This window comes from Ursus americanus, chromosome 6 (assembly GCF_024610735.1).
Source record: "Ursus americanus isolate L20-20 chromosome 6, mUrsAme1.1.p, whole genome shotgun sequence".
Lineage (NCBI taxonomy): Eukaryota > Metazoa > Chordata > Mammalia > Carnivora > Ursidae > Ursus > Ursus americanus.
In genome coordinates this window covers 74,283,875-74,300,205 of record NC_142132.1, presented here as the reverse complement: position 1 = coordinate 74,300,205, position 16,331 = coordinate 74,283,875, and the positions used below count along the sequence as shown (strand labels likewise).

At 37.8% G+C, this 16,331-nt stretch overlaps 1 protein-coding gene and 1 pseudogene across 1 annotated transcript in view; one reads left to right on the top strand and one right to left on the bottom strand.

Annotated features, from left to right (window-relative positions):
- PCDH15 (protocadherin related 15) overlaps window positions 1–16,331 on the bottom strand; it is a 1,630,853-nt gene that overhangs the window by 1,092,818 nt on the left and 521,704 nt on the right. The window lies entirely within an intron of this gene.
- LOC123801720 (guanine nucleotide-binding protein G(I)/G(S)/G(O) subunit gamma-5 pseudogene) lies at window positions 14,586–14,996 on the top strand (annotated as a pseudogene).

Here is a 16,331-nt window from a genome sequence, read left to right as displayed (position 1 = left end):
AGTAGTCAATACAAAATATTGGCAGAACATGACAATTCAAAACAGTGCTTAAGATGGAGGGACTGGGTGCTCAGTTGGTTAAGCCAGGACTCTTGGTTTTGGTTGGGGTCATGAACTTTGGGGCGTGATCTCAGGGTTGTGGGATAGCCCTGCCTGGATCTCCGCACTTAGCGGGCCGTCTGCTTGAGATTCTCTCCCTCTGCCTCTGCCCCTCCCTCTGCTCATGCCCCCCCCAATAAATAAATCTTTAAGAAAATAACAGTGCTTAAGAAAAATTACTAATAAAATGGTTGTTGGAGAACAGACTAGAATATAGGACATAGATCCCTGCTGAGAGGTTATGTAACAGAGAGGAAGTCAGTGATACACATTTTATTTCAAGAGATTTATTTTGCAGATACAGAGTAAAAGCAAGAGATTTTATTTATTTATGTACCAAAGTATGTTTTTAGTCATATGACACTAAAGGCACAGTCCCACGTAATAATTCAAAATGCATTAGTGGTAACGGTAGCTGTTTGACCCAAGCAAGTCAAAGAGTTAATTTTATTAAATTAAGTCCTTCAAAGCCAAGTCTCTCAGGGAATTCATGCATAAGCTCGACGAGGAAATGACGAGCTGGGTCAAGACTGAGGGAGCAGAGGCCAACTATGTTTTGACATAATTGTATAAACCCTAGGTGTGGCCTACCTCCCAGTGTTTCCATCTGAATTTACTGAATGCATTTTGATTCCTCAAGACTACTAAGAAGCCATATTGAATGTACTAGAAAATTAAATTTGTGATTGTAGGTAATAGCTAAAAATAATTGTTTTGTTCTGTTTTGTTTTGCATGCCACTCTTGACCCTCTGTTTGTCTTGCCTAGTTTCCCCTTTGAGAATGCATTCATTTTCATGGCTGCTCATCACCTCTTTGCTGGTGATCTGAAATTCTTCGCGTTGCTGTAACAGGGTTTTTCAGAACACCTGTCTGAGAAGCAGATTTTGGCGGGGGGGGGATACAAGTAGAATTTTGCATAGAAGTCAATATGCTTTCCTCAGTTTTACACCCAATTTCTTGTTCTTCCTTCATTAAAATCTTATTTTAATATTTCCACAGGGTTTATACATTGGAGTCACCTGTACTTTTTTTTTTTTTAATAGATGAGCAGACGGATTCTATCTGGAAGTATTAATCTATTTTCCAGCTATCACTCTGTTTACTCACCAATCCCCCAAGGGTATCCTCTGTTTAAAAAAACAAACAAACAAACAAACAACAACAACAACAAAATACTCTCAAAGAAACCTCTCGCCTAAGTGCCTGGTCTAAGAATGTTTGGATAGTTGCATACAGAGCCAGTTGCTTTGCTACCAAAGAATCAATAGCATAGGGTAAGGGGAGATGAGGCAGAAAAAACAGGTGGTAAAAGTTGGTATTGGAATGAGTTCGAAAGATACACATCAAAGAATGAAGGGTAAGGAGGAGCACCTGACATGAAGAGCAGAGATAAGAGTGAAGAAACTCAAGAATGTAGATCTTCCAATACCTAAGCCCTGTGGACCACACACTGCCCACCAGCCGTGATACTCAAAGTCCCCAGGACAGTGTGGGGACTGAACAGTGTGCCCCATGTAGGCATGAAAACATGAAAGGGAATCCTGTCCCATAAGCCCCGTGGTAATGTCCAGAAGCATCTGACAGTCTCCCAAGAGCAACAGGGGTACCACCACCATTGAATCAAGTTACTAGGAACACTGCATCCTTTTTCAGATGTCTGCAGTTTTTAACCTAACTAGTCTTTAACTTTTCTGGTCTGAAATAATTTCAATTTGTTAGGTTTCTTTGAACACTTAGCCATAGTCTCCTACTATTAGGTAGAAAGCATATGTATTGACACGTGAAGTCTTCCAAATTGCAACTCCGCTTATTTTCTAGTATTGCACAAAATGAGTTAATTTATTGAAGTCGAGTAATCAGCTCAAAAACATATTTACCCCCAACTTATTTTTTCCTATTATGTCAATTCATAGGGGTGTCTGCCTCCACTTTCTCTAGACTCTGTGCCACTCTAAGAAGGTCCATTCCCATGACACCTGCACTCGAAGAGCCCCTTCCCTGCCTTGGACTGTTTGCTGTAGGACGTAATTCAGCACAGTCTAGCACTCACTGTTCTTCAAATACATAACTCTACATTTAGATCTTTCCAACCACAATTTTTGAATGGCTACTATAAATCTCCCTGCATTTTATCCATTTCATCACTACAGAAATATTCCTTGAGGGCCTACCAGGTGCCAAGTATTATGCAGTGGTCTAGAAATACAGGGAATGGGACGGTCCTAGCGCCTTCCCTCTCTGGGCTGTTCCTCCAGTCGTAACCTTGCGTAGCTACTGCTCCTTCCTTCTCATCAGCATCAAGCTGCTGAACATGGCTAGAAAATGCAAAAAATGATGAATTTTAATCTTTATAGATTCACCTGCCCCATGTTACTTATAGACACGCATTCTTTAAACACACCTCTAGCGATACGTTGTTATAAAATCTATCCAGAAATTTCTCTGTTAGATACAATGCCATTCAACTCTAAAGCTGCATGCTACTCTGTCTTATTAAACTCTCTGATAAAAAGATTATTTGTATATATAGTTATTCCCTTTTCCATCTGGACTGTATTTTAAAAGCAGGGGCAGTGCCCTAGTAATCTTTACATTTTCTCTGCAGCTGGACTCATGTCCTGTAGAACTTATGTAACTCAATATATATTTCACCACTGACCTTGTCCTTCACATATCCATTCCATTCAACAAGTATTTTCATCACGCATGTGAGTATCGGGTGTTGTTGAAAAATCTATGTTTCCTTGTTGTAAATATTCTTATCATCTATAATAATAAATCCAATAATTTCAGTCCCAAGTACTATAATAAAGCCACAGAAATATAAGGAGGAAGAGAAACCTTTAATTTGTTTAGAAGTCCATCAGATTCGTCATTTCCTTGTGGGTAGGCATTTATAACCTATCCTTTTATTTCATTCAAAGAAACTCCTTGGGAGAATAAAACAATGCCAACGTGGCTCATACAAATAAATGAATGTCAACATTAACACGTGTTAATATAAAAGGAGCTGATAGTAGGGCATTTTGAGACTGCAGGGAAAGGACCCATTAACTCCAGGGAACCACTGGCTATCATTCCCTTCTACCATCCTTGAGCACGCTGTCGCTCACCATAAAATTAACGTGCTGTTGTTTTTTTTTCCTTTTTCTTGGAAAAAGATAGAAATACACAAGATTGCTGTAAAATATTGCACTCTGTAAGACTCATCAAAGTATGTGTGCAACTCGCCCAGTCAGGCAACTTTTATATTGTTGTATTCAATGGTATGTTCATACTTGCAAAGCATACTTGTGTCTAGTCTTTGTGCACAAATTCTACCACATTCCGTTACTGTTAACTAAACACAGAGAGGGATTTGCGCAATGCAGCTGTCTCACGTTAAGCAACAGGGTTTGTATTGTGCTCATTGAGGTAAAATCATTTGCAGTCGTGCCTTCAGAGGCTTTACTAGAGGCAGTCTGCCTCCCTTCAAAGAAGGCACCCATTTGTGAGGAAAAGTCTGTGTCTAGTCGCCCAAAAACAAGACCTTCCAAGCTGCTCAGATGCGTGGGGAAAAAAAATTCTCAAAAATACCAAGAAGCCCATGTGATGATATTGGAATTATGTGCACTAGTTCTGAGAGAGAATAAAGGAGTCCTAAAAATGACTTTTAACTGCCCTCTAAAACTCTGGGAAATAGAAATTTCAACTTAATTATGTATTGTGTAAGTACTCACATTAGGTTTAACCTAAAGGAAGCAGTCGACCAAAATTTTGGCAAGTGTTTAATAAAAAATAAGGTTAGAAACAAACTGAGGGCTTCAGAGGGGAGGGGGGTGGGGGAATGGAATAGGCTGGTGATGGGTAGTAAGGAGGGCATGTATTGCATGGTGCACTGGGTGTTATACACAACTAATGAATCATCGAACTTTATATCGGAAACCGGGGATGTACTGTATGGTGACTAACATAATATAATAAAAATCATTTAAAAAAACAAGGTTAGGGAAAGGCAGGAGATAATTTACATGAAATGGTCTAGATCTGAGACATCTTCCCGTCTGCTGAGCGCCCCGGTGTCGCAGACTCAGCAACATTCTATAATAAGTAACACATACCGAATCATCTCACAAAAGGCAGATGAGGGATCTGAAACCACTTTGGACTTGACATTTTTGTTGAAATTTAATTGAAAAAGTTACAAAAATGAAGATAATGTGAGGGAGCAGTGCAGGGAGTCATCTCTTTCCTATAGCAGGATCTCATGGCCCCATCCCCTCGTTAAACACCCATCACTGTGATGGTCTGAAGTCCTATGTGGCCAGGGTAATAGGGACCCCATCGCCATACGTTATTAATTTAAAGCAATGGGGTTGAAAGCACAGAGAGATGGCTCTTCTAAGATTATCATTTCATCTGTATCCAAGGGTGTTCTTGTTAGTAAAAACATGACACCTTGCAAGATTGTTCCCCTCCTTTACCTTCTAGACAGTCTCATGCTTCAGCTGAATATTTAAGATTGATTAGAACGGTTTAGCAAATTACACGAAGGAACACAATGTTATATGATAAATATTCATCAAAGGTGTCAAGCTCCGTTGTTTGTAAAGTTTAAAAGTTAGTATATTAGTACAGTTGAAATACTTAAAAACTGCTATTTTCTTACAAGTGCATATCAAAGATTTGTTCGTATCCAGTAAAAGGTAATAGATATCAAGTCCAAATAAATTTGATTACTTAGCATTATTAAAAGTCATCTATTGGTTGAAGTGTCACAAGTATAGAAAAACATATAAATAGCTTTGTTAATAAAAAGTTGTGAATATTTTACAGCTGTTATTTAAATGTAAAAACATTGATCAATCTGAACCACATCAGATTATATTTTAAGTTTACGTATCATTTCTGGTATTTCAGGTATTTCCTTCTACATGTGAGAATCACTCCTACCTTTGGGGAACTCACTGACAAGTGGAGAAGGACAAGAAAACAGTAGATTAAAATGCAGTTAGAAAATGTAACATTGGTTACAAATACAATGTCCTCGGAGAAAAAGCAGGGGAAGTGACCCCCTCCATGGGGTTTGAGAGGTGGAGGGATGCTTTGGGAGGTGTGTTGAAAGAAGTTTTCACGGAGAACTAGACTGGGGAAAAAATGAATCGTGAGTCACACTTTTCCCGTAGCCTTCAAAAAAGAAATGACTTCCTTTGCATTTTGTAGCAGAATCTATTTCAAATCTGTATTTTACTTCAATTTTAGAGTTGACTTTTTTACATTCAAAGTCCATCATAATTTCAATTATCAGAGAAATCCAGTAGGAAACATGCTTTCTCTAATACCCAAAACATGAATTTGGGCAAGATTTTAAAAATAAAAAAAAATAATATATGTATTGTGTTACCAAGTTGAAAACTGGTAACCCATGGCAAAGTCTTTGTCTTACAAGTAATGATTTGTCAACATTATAGGGCACTATTGTAGAAATGAGAATACTTGACACATTATTGAAGAAAGGTACCATAGAGTATATTTAAGAAAAAAAAGGAGATGCAAAAACATAAACCACTGATCCAAAAGAGAGCATCTGAAAACCACAAAACCTTTAAGATAAAGAAATAAACTCATAGTCCAATGCATTAAACATTCAGCTTGAACTCTGCTCAATAGTATTAATTATCCAGGGCAAAGAAATACTTTAAGAAGGAAGTAAACAGCAACAACAAAAATGTCTATCTATCTATATATTATCTACTGAACAAATAGATGGTAGACAGATGACAGGTAGATAGAAGAGAGAGAACATGATGAATGGAGCAATAACCCTTTAGAGCAAACCTGTGTCTCTCATAACATTAATTTTACAAAAACTAGTTACACAACCTTATAACCTAGGGGGGAAAAGTGTCCAAATTGTATCATGAACTCTCAATCACGTGGTGTGATACAGCCCTTCTTAACCCACAGCTGCCCTCTCCCTAATGTATTTAAAATTCACACCCCCAACCATTTTAATAAACTAAATCTTTCTAAATGTGTTTATTTTAAATCAGTGTCATATATACTTTATTTTTCACAGTATTCAAGATTCATTAAAACTCTGAAGAAATCTAAATTGAAATGTGAGTAACTAGTGATGTTCGAAAGTCATCATGTGCCACCAGCAACAATCCTAATCAAGCCCAGAATTTGTATTCAGGTGTCTGTACATTTATTTGTATCATCTGTTCCATTTCTATGTTTCTTCCCCAAATTCTGAAGAAGTAATTGCTCACCACATTAAATAGAAACGGACATTGATGTTAAACGAAGTTCATTAGCGGCTTTAGGGTCACAGATATGAAGCTTTAAAGTAAAATCCAAGCCAGATCTTTGACTCCAAACTTAGTGTCTCTTCTTGCCACGGAACCCAGGAAAATAAAGAGTACACTTGGTAAAGAAACTTAATATACCTTTTTATATAAATATCTGATTTTGGGGAAGGACCGTTTGCAAAGATATCAATCATACTTAAGTAGGACTCCTCTTTGGTGAAGTAAATATATGTGAATCAAAGTCTGTACTGAGTGAGAGATTTAAAAAACAGAGATAATAAGGAACTAATTGTTCAAAATTTGTTCCAATTGAAGAAGCATCAGAAATATGTGTTCTTCCCCACGGGAGGAGCGTACATCCCTGCCCAGTCAAGGTGGGGCTTGTCTGTGGGGCCTGTGATGCACCTCCCTATGGGAAAAGTACATGTTTCTACCAGTTTCATCAAGAACAGCCATAAGACTTGCTTTGACCCATAAAATGTGTCACTTCTGAGTAAATTAAGAGCCAGTCCATGGTTTCAATGGTGTCCTTTCCTTTTGCCTTAAGACATACATTGTCCCACATAGCAGCTGTTCCTTCAGGTAATACCAAAAAACTTTTGCTTCCATTTTCAAGAAGGAATCATGCTCTTGTGTTTACTTTAAAATATCTATTATTACCTAATTCTAAGAGAGAAAAAGCTACCCTTCTCACAGAGAAAACTGCAAGAGAAAAGGGGAAATCTGTTCTTGGGGGGAAAATTACACATGCACACACACAAAACTACTAGATTTGTAACATGTGAATTTGAACAATAACAGGAACATTTGAAGAGTCAAAATTATCTAAATTAGTTTGATTAAGATCAAACTGGAATGATTATCATCCATGGAGAACTTGTGAGAAATGGAAACATATGCAGTGTCTGTATTCTGAAAGCAAACAGTTCAGTAAACCTATGAACAATGTTGTCATAACTTAAAATATTACTTGTGATAATTTTTTAAAAGGTATTTGAAGGACTATTGAATAAAAGGAATGTTAATAGCTTTTTTGTATCTTTTTTTTTTTAAAGATTTTATTTATTTATTCGACAGAGATAGAGACAGCCAGCGAGAGAGGGCAGGGGGAGTGGGAGAGGAAGAAGCAGGGTCATAGCGGAGGAGCCTGATGTGGGGCTTGATCCCAGAATGCCGGGATCACGCCCTGAGCTGAAGGCAGACGCTTAATTGCTGTGCCACCCAGGCGCCCCAGTTTTCTGTATCTTAAATAATTAACAATATGAATTGTAAAACTCTTTCCTATCGAGCTGGAAATCTGTTGACATGCTGAAATCCTTATCAGGTCTCCATAATGCAGGTAAGACTATTTTTCATTGAAACACTTAAAAAAAAAAACAACAACTCTCTCCATTCACTTTTTTAATTGGAACTTTTGATGACCTTTGGAATGCATGCCAGATAACGGTTGACCTACTTCCCAACATGGCTTCAGATATAATTATTTAACCACCACATTTATAACATGGATTTGAAATAACGTGAATACCTGAAGAGTCAAAATTATCTAAATTAGTATTGATCAAGATCTCATCTTCCAACTGGCATGATTATCATCCATGGAGAGCTCGTGAGAAATGCAAACTCTCATCCCTGCCTCAAACCCACTGCTGTGGAATCTGGGGTGGAGCTAAGAATCTGTTCCGGCAAGCTCTCTAATTCTGATGCTAAAGTTTGAGAAACATTGATTAAAAACCTACAGATCTCAAAACACTCCACTAAATAAGATATGTACAAGCCCACTCTTTATGCTGCAACATACCACCATTCATTAGTATAACTTCTAACACTGCATTGGTTTATATTATTGTATCATTTCCATTGAGAGGTCCTTAAACTTACTGGTGGTATTTATTTCACCTCTCAGCCCTTTTATGAATTTAGTTTCAACACAGCGTAGTTTTTATTCAGCTCAGCACACTTTCCTTTCATATATACGGTTTAAAAACACACACACACACACACGCAAGATATTGGAGATTATAAATAGAAATTTTCCTTCTGATATCTTCATTCGTTGTGATTCCCCTGCCTTTTTCAATAGTTTATATAACAGATAACTCTGAACACCCATTACACGCGAAGGCATGATGCCCTGGGTGCTGAAAAGCAGAGAAACGCCTGTGCCTTCCCTCCACTTACCCCCCTCCCCCAATCTTAGGAGTTACTTCTCAGGGCAAGTACAAATGATCAGAATGAATTTTCAAATGAAACGCTTAGTCCTGTGGTCACAAAGTCTACATCTTTATGCTGTTTATACCTTCAAAGAACCAAAGCTGTTGTTCTGCCTGTGAGTTGCAAAATCCTTTCTAACAAAGCACTAAGAATCATGGTTTTTGGATACAACAGGGCCACTGAAGTATTGGATTTCTTTGTGGATTTCACTTCTCCAACACAGCATAAGAAGTACTCGTTAGTTACCTAGACTGTACCTTTGGAAAACATGCAAGCATAAACATTTCCTTCCCAAAGATGTAGTTAGAAAAACAAAAACAAAAAACCCTGTTAATATTTCTTTTTCAGGATAAAAAAAAGTCATAATTATTTCACAGTTATGCAAGCTGTGGTCATGATAAAATTCATGTAAGGTTGTGGTTTTTCCTCATATAAGTTATATTCTCATAAAGGAAAATAAAGGGTGGGGGAAAGTATGTAGAGAGGGTTATTTCATTCAGTCATGGATCCAGTCACTGAACACAACTATTGAGTGCCCACTACATGGCAGGTGCTATGCTAGGTAATGAGATGGTAGCTTGAGAAAGACAGAGAGACAGACGTGGCACCTGTACTCCAAAAGCTTAACAGTTCAGTAAACCTTTGAAAAGTGTTGTCATAATTTAAATATTACTTACAATAAAATTTTTAAAAGATACTCGAAGGAATACTGAAGAAAGAGAATGTTAATAACTTTTCCGGCATCTTAAATAATTAAGACTATGAATTGTAAAACTCTTCTCCATCTTGCAGGACATCTGTTGACACGCTGATATCTTTTTCAGTTCCACACAATGCAAGTAAGACAATTTTTCATTGAAACTCTCAAAAACACTCTCTCCCATCATTTTTAATTGGAACTTTTGGTGACCTTTGGAATGCATGCCAGATAATGGTTGACCTACTTCCCCACATGGCTTCAGATAGGACTATTTACCTGGAGGCTTAAGAAACAAAATCTTTGGATAGATTTTATTTAGTCTGGGCAGTGGGGCATAATTGAAGGGGAATCCTTGATGGTCATTAAGAATATGTATCAAAGGGGCATCTGGGTGGCTCAGCTGAGCCTTTGGCTCAGGTCATGATCCTGGGGTCCTGGGATCAAATCCCCCATCAATCTCCTTGCTCAGAGGGGAGCAGGCTTCTCCCTCTGCCTGCCACTCCCCCTGCTCCTGCTCTCTTTCTCTCTCGAATAAAATAAATAAAATTATTTTAAAAGATTATGTATCAAAACCATCCTCCAAAGCATGGGGATATACAGTTCAACACATACAGGGACGATACGGCATTGAGGTAACGGGGAGATCTCAGAGTCAGACATTCTCGGTTTCATTCTCAGCTTAGTCACTTACGAGATGTGTGACTCTGGCCAACTTCTTAAATGTTCTGGGTTTTACTTAACTATGAAATGAGAGTAATAATTGTATCTAATTAGATGTTCTAATGTGGTAACTCCGGTAAAGAACACAAAAAAGTACCTTGCATATTAATTGTGCAATACATTTTAGTAAAGATTATTAGCATTCCTTATGATAAGTTCATGTAAAAGCTCATCTAAACAAAGCAAAACACTGTCCTAAATGTTTCATTTCCCTCTTTATTTCCCTCCATTTGCACTGTCAAATCCTCTATATTTAGTCTTATTTCTGCTTTATTTATTTCTCTCTCAAATCCCTTATTGTTTCTTTGAAATATTGCCAAAGGAATGACTGGCAGTCCTTATGAAGGCACGGTAAAAATCCTACAGGAGCCAAAGCAAATCCAAGTTTTCAAGAATTTTCTGTACGGCAAATTCATGCTGGGGACAGGATTATTCTGGTAGCCATTAATATTTTATTATTGCCAGCATGTAATGCTTAATTATAAGCAATGTTTCCAATGATGGTAAGAGATGTTTTGTTCAGTAATTTTTTTTCAGTAATTTTCATTCCAAGAAAGGCAGCAATGCTAGAACTTCTTGTCAAGGAACTCTTCATTACTAATTGTATACAATACTCCCTAATTTATAATGATCATACATCCCAGTTTGCTTGAAATCATATGTGTTTGCACCTATTAAGACTGATATAATCTACCTACCTGCCAAAAAAATTGCTATTTGGACAATGAATATATGCTCATCTTACATATATTAAATAATGCAGTATTTATAACATATTAAATAATACAAATAAAACAATATAAGAATAATCATCTTCCTTAAAGTTCAATTGCATTACTGAGGCAAATAATTTTAAGTGGAAAAGTTTTTTTTTTTTTTAAAGAAGTGACAGAATAGATACACTACTTAATGCAGACGCATTTAGACATCTCAGAGAAGGGACAATCCAATTCATGAAAACTTCGTTATGACCACATCGATAGTTTTTGATATGGTAAAGTGTAGTAATACCGTTTTTTCCCTATCAGTTTGTATTCAAATCCTTATTATTTAAATAATTTAATCCATTTACTTGGACAAGGTGCAGAATAATACTAAACAAGTACTTAATTAAAAGTTCGTCTCTCCTCCTCATGCCTAAGTCCCATGTATGGAGTTTCCCTCTCCAGACCTAGCCACGGTTACCGCTTTCTACTTCTTTCATTTCAAAGGTTTGGGTTATCATCTGACTTCAAATGAAATAAACTCATAGAACTTTAGAGCATATAGAAACTAACGATCACTGACCTCAAGCCCCTGTTCTGACAAAGGAGAAATATGTATCCTAGAAATGTGTTAAATGATCTGCCCAGGCTCTTCCTGTAGATCTATTCAGTTATTTCTTACACTTGGGTGGGATCATTTGGTCACAGTAAGAAGGATTTAAGCACAGGAACACATACCCAGCGTACTCGGATTCTAGTGCTCTTTTGGTTTCTTGCTGGCCTTGGGGAAATAGCCTATTGCTTTTCTCAGCCTGCTTTAGAGATTTATATTGATAGGAAGAATCAGAATGGGGGGGGGGGGAATGTGAGGATACCCTGCACTGTAAGAGATAAAACACACACACACACACACACACACAAAACACACACACACAAAAACAACTTTAAAAAAGAAAAAAAGAAAGTCACTATAGAAATGAACAGTGGCTTTATCCAAATAACAAATTGGGCTTAAGAAATACATTGAGAAAACATCAAAGTATCCAAGATAGAGTTCCTAGTGTTTCATCATAAATAACATTTAATCTATTTAATGATGGTAATTTCATAAATCCCAGAAAATAGTACAATTCTTTCAATGTCAAAATCACCAGTGACTATGGGATCACTTGCTTTCACAGAAAGGGCATAAGTGCTCTCAGACTGGTTGCAACTGATAAACGATATAATCTAATGCACTGTAGCCAAAATTTAAGTTGAATACTTTAGGGAGGGGTTGAATATAAATTCTGACACTGTTTAATTGTAAACTACCGAACTGGTGCGAGATACAAAGAACCTCATCTCTAATGGTACATGATGAGAATGTAACATTCAAAAGGCACTCACTAAAGGGCATTATAATCCTATTATAAATGGCTGACAATTCCAAACTTTTCTAAGCCATGTAAACTACAGGATAAAAAGGGGGCGAAACACTTGCAACATGATTTTTTATTCAAGAGTTCGCACTTGACTGCCAGCTTAATTAGGTACTGCTCTAGAAGTTCATCTGATAGCTATCCTAGTACAAAGCAGTGCGCTGAAGGTCTAGAAGGTGTGCTAGGCTCAATTTCATAGCATTTCATTTTCAATTCCTCTGGTATAAAAGCATGCTAACCCAGCACTGACAGAAGTAGGATTACATCAAGACAGTGCATGAGTAGGATTCAAATAAACTCTCCGACAGGAGAAATCACTGCCTGGTTCAAAGTGTTTGTGGAAGGCATTTGACTTCGACATTAGCATAAGGCAAGGGACAAAACAGTGTTTGTCAAGAAAGAGAAGGCTGCAATCATGTATGTATTGACAAAAACTGCTTAATAAATACACAAAGTGCCCAGTCCTCACAGGAAGAGGCAGTAGGCTCCATTCCACTGGCTTTGGAGTACATGCATTTGAATTGTGATTGTTTTATTAGCTGTTTGATCAACTGACAGTTTTCTAATCACTCTTGGTCTCAGTCTCTTGATGTGCACAGACCACATGATAATGGTACGAACAGCTCAGAGTTAAGGAGGGCTCAACAAGAAAACACATGCAAAGTGCTCTGCCAACAGTTGGTGTTCAATACAGGTTAACTGTTGAGATGAAGGTGTTCAACCGTTTGGACAAGAGGAAGAACCACTGTTTCTATTCAGAAGTTCTTTGTTGATTTACCTAGACTGATTGATTGATTGACTGATTGATTGAGTCTTCCTGGTTTTTGGAGAAAAGGGGAGAAGACTACATAGTAGGAGCAGTGAGGGGAAAAAAATCAAGCTTTCAGTGGTGGATGATCACTAGTTCAGTTGACTGGAGATGTAGGTAAGAGGTAGGAAGCCAGCTGCTCAGCCAATGCACACACTTGGAGGTCAACCCCTGGATAAGGGTATTTGGGAGACCTAGGAGTGGACTCACACAAGAGCGACCCCTCTTCTTTGGGAATGAAAGGACACTAGCTTTCTATATAGTCACCTGCTTACACACTTTGATAGGACATACTGTGCAGTCTTTTTCTTACATGAAAAGGAGGTGGCTCAGAATTAAAGTAGAGGCTGGTAAATATATGTTTCGTTGTAATCATGCCACTGTAGAGAAAACTGTTTTTAACGCATTGGCCGTCTAAGCCCTGTGTGTCCATCCCTTCCTATTTGGCAAATCTCATCTCATCCTACTCTCTTCCTACTTTATTATAATCCATTCTAATCATTATAATTAACTTCCATCCCTCCCAATTCCATTACTGACTCTAACCATCTCTTAGCAGTTGGGAGTAGCTGCTCCTCAGAGAAACGTTTCCTGACTCCACCATCTGACTTTCCCTCTTTGTCTACCCCGACTAGATTCTGCCTTATTTTCTTTTTTTTCCCCTCAATATGTGAAATGATTGTGTTTATACAGGAACTCGTCTATCATGTCCCCTTGTGTTGTTGACAACATTATCACCCTGTAATCGATCACAGTTGCTCAATGAAGCTCAATTAATACAGTGTTGAATGAGGGAATAAATAAATGGGTCTGAAGGAAACGAGCAACAGATACCTAGTTATATTATTCTCTGTCCTGTGTTATCATCAGATGGAGGCTACATGGCAAACCATTCTGGCTCCAGCCACAGTGCCAGAGCATTCTCCTCCCTTCCTTCTCTAATTCACCATGTGGTCTCTCGTCTTTGAACTGTTTCTTTTCTTTAGTGATTGTAATTCCCTTTCTGTTATTTCTGTATTCTGGTATTCCATGAAACTGTGAAGCATGGAAGGAAAAGGGAAAGGGAAAGGACAAGGACAAAGACAGGAAGAAGGACAGGAAGAAAAGAAAGAAAAGGAACAAAAAAGGAAAGGGGAAAAAAAGAGAAAAGAAAAGAAAGGAAAACAAAAAACACCACCAGACACTGGTATTTTTGTCCTTACACGACTACTTCTTGGGGATACATCTGAATTTTGTCATTATTTTTATTCTCATTTTTCAAGTTACTAATGAGGCTGAGCAATTTTTCTTATGTGAGCCAGGAATTTGTTTTTGCCAAGAGCTGATTCGAGCCCTGAGGTTCTTCCACAGTCCCCCAAGAGCGTGCCTTACAAGTAGCTGTGGGACCCCTGATAACTTAATATGGAGAGAGTGGGCAGACAGGCTCAGCGGTTTCTCTTGACTGCCCCCTCCCAAATGGAGATTCCTCTTCTTCTCCCCCACTCTCTCCTACAAACACAGATTGAGAGCTTTCCCCAACCTCTCTAGGCTAACGGAATTATCCCTTTTCCAATTCTTCCCCTGGAGAAACTCAGCCCAAAAGAACCAAAATTGGCCCCCGCCGCGCTGCCCCACCGTCTGGCCCCGCGAACCCGCGGGCCGACGGATCCACGCACGGACGAATCTGCCCCGCTCTTGAGAGCGCCATGTCTGGTTCCTCCAGCGTCGCCCTATGAGGAAAGTCGTTCAACAGCTCCGGCTGGAAGCCGGGCTCAACCGCGTGAAGCTTTCCCAGGCAGCTGCAGATTTGAAACAATTCTGTCTGCAGAATGCCCAACACGACCCCCTGCTAACTGGTGTATCTTCAAGTACGAATCCCTTCAGACCCCAGAAAGTCTGTTCCTTTTTGTAGTAAAATGAATCTTTGGATGGTTTTCTAAACCACTTTTCGTGAACCAGTGAATATTCAAAGGAGAACTAAATTTGAAGCCTGTACAAAAGCTTATCTCTATAACACGTGCCATACTATATAAACTTCTACTTTTGTCAGTCCTTAACATCTACCTCTCTGAATTTTCATAAATTTCTGTTTCACAAGGGTAATTATTTTATATACACTGGCAGCAGCATAGAATAAAATACTTAGTGTATAAAAAAAAAAAAGAACCAAAATTGCATTCACTGGGCTGTATTTATCTTCTCTTACCTTGTTTTTAATCCTATTTTATTATTTTTATTCTATTTTTAAATAATCTTCCACTTTTTTAACATTTCTACATTTTTGTATCTCATTATATATAAATTCTTGTTGTTTATCCTTTCATTATATTATCCACTTCTAAATGTTTTTGTTGTTGTTAACATGGATCTTATATCTCTTTTATCTCAATTATATCTTTATTTTTGTCTTCTGTGCTTTATATATTTTAATATGTTATTCATTCAAATGTGTTAATATTTATAAAAAGCCTTTGGAATGATACCAGATATCTATAAATACATATCTCTACCTGTATATAGAGAGTAGCTGTATGTATGTATGTATGTATGTATGTGCGTGTGAATATATATATATATATATATATATATATATATATATATATATATTCAAAGGTGTGTGGGTGTAATTTTGTTTCTTTAACAATAATTTGCATTCATCCTATTTTATTCTATGTAGTCTATTTTAAACTTCAACCATCCATTTATCATCTCCCTTTCTTTGTTCTAATGTATTGCATCTAATATATTCCAACATAAACATACAAACAAAACTCAAATCAGTAGTCTTGCACACATGGTATGTATGTGTATACCCTCCTGTTGTGTACATATATATATTCCAAACAAATTGTCACTAATTGTATCACATTAGGGAGGTTTTAAAATGGAGAGATTTCTCCCTATACTTCCTATGCAGTGTACTGTTTCATATATGTGTTCAAGAAAGGTTACCTGTGCCATAGCTCATCTTCATTTTGGGCATCATGAGATGAATATTCTTTAGACCCCTTATTGGATGAATTTAAATTCACAAAATCCTTGGTCTTGTGCAACTTCATGAATTTTCCTCTGGCTCTGTACAAGATTAATTTTGCGATGAATGTTTGACTCCTAGAAGAGCTGCCTGTGAGAACATTTGAGTTGGAGGACATGAACTTTTTTAAGTATTTTTATTTATTTTTACAAGAGAGAGAGAGAGGGAGGGAGAGAGTACTAGAGGAGGGGGAGAGGCAGAGGGAGAAACAGGCTCCCCGATGAGCAGGGAGCCCGATGTGGGACTCGATTCCAGGACCCTGGGATCATGACCTGAGCCGAAGGCAGATGCTTAACTCACTGAGCCACCCAGGCACCCCCATGTATTGGTACTTTTAAGGTATGTATCGTATCTCCAC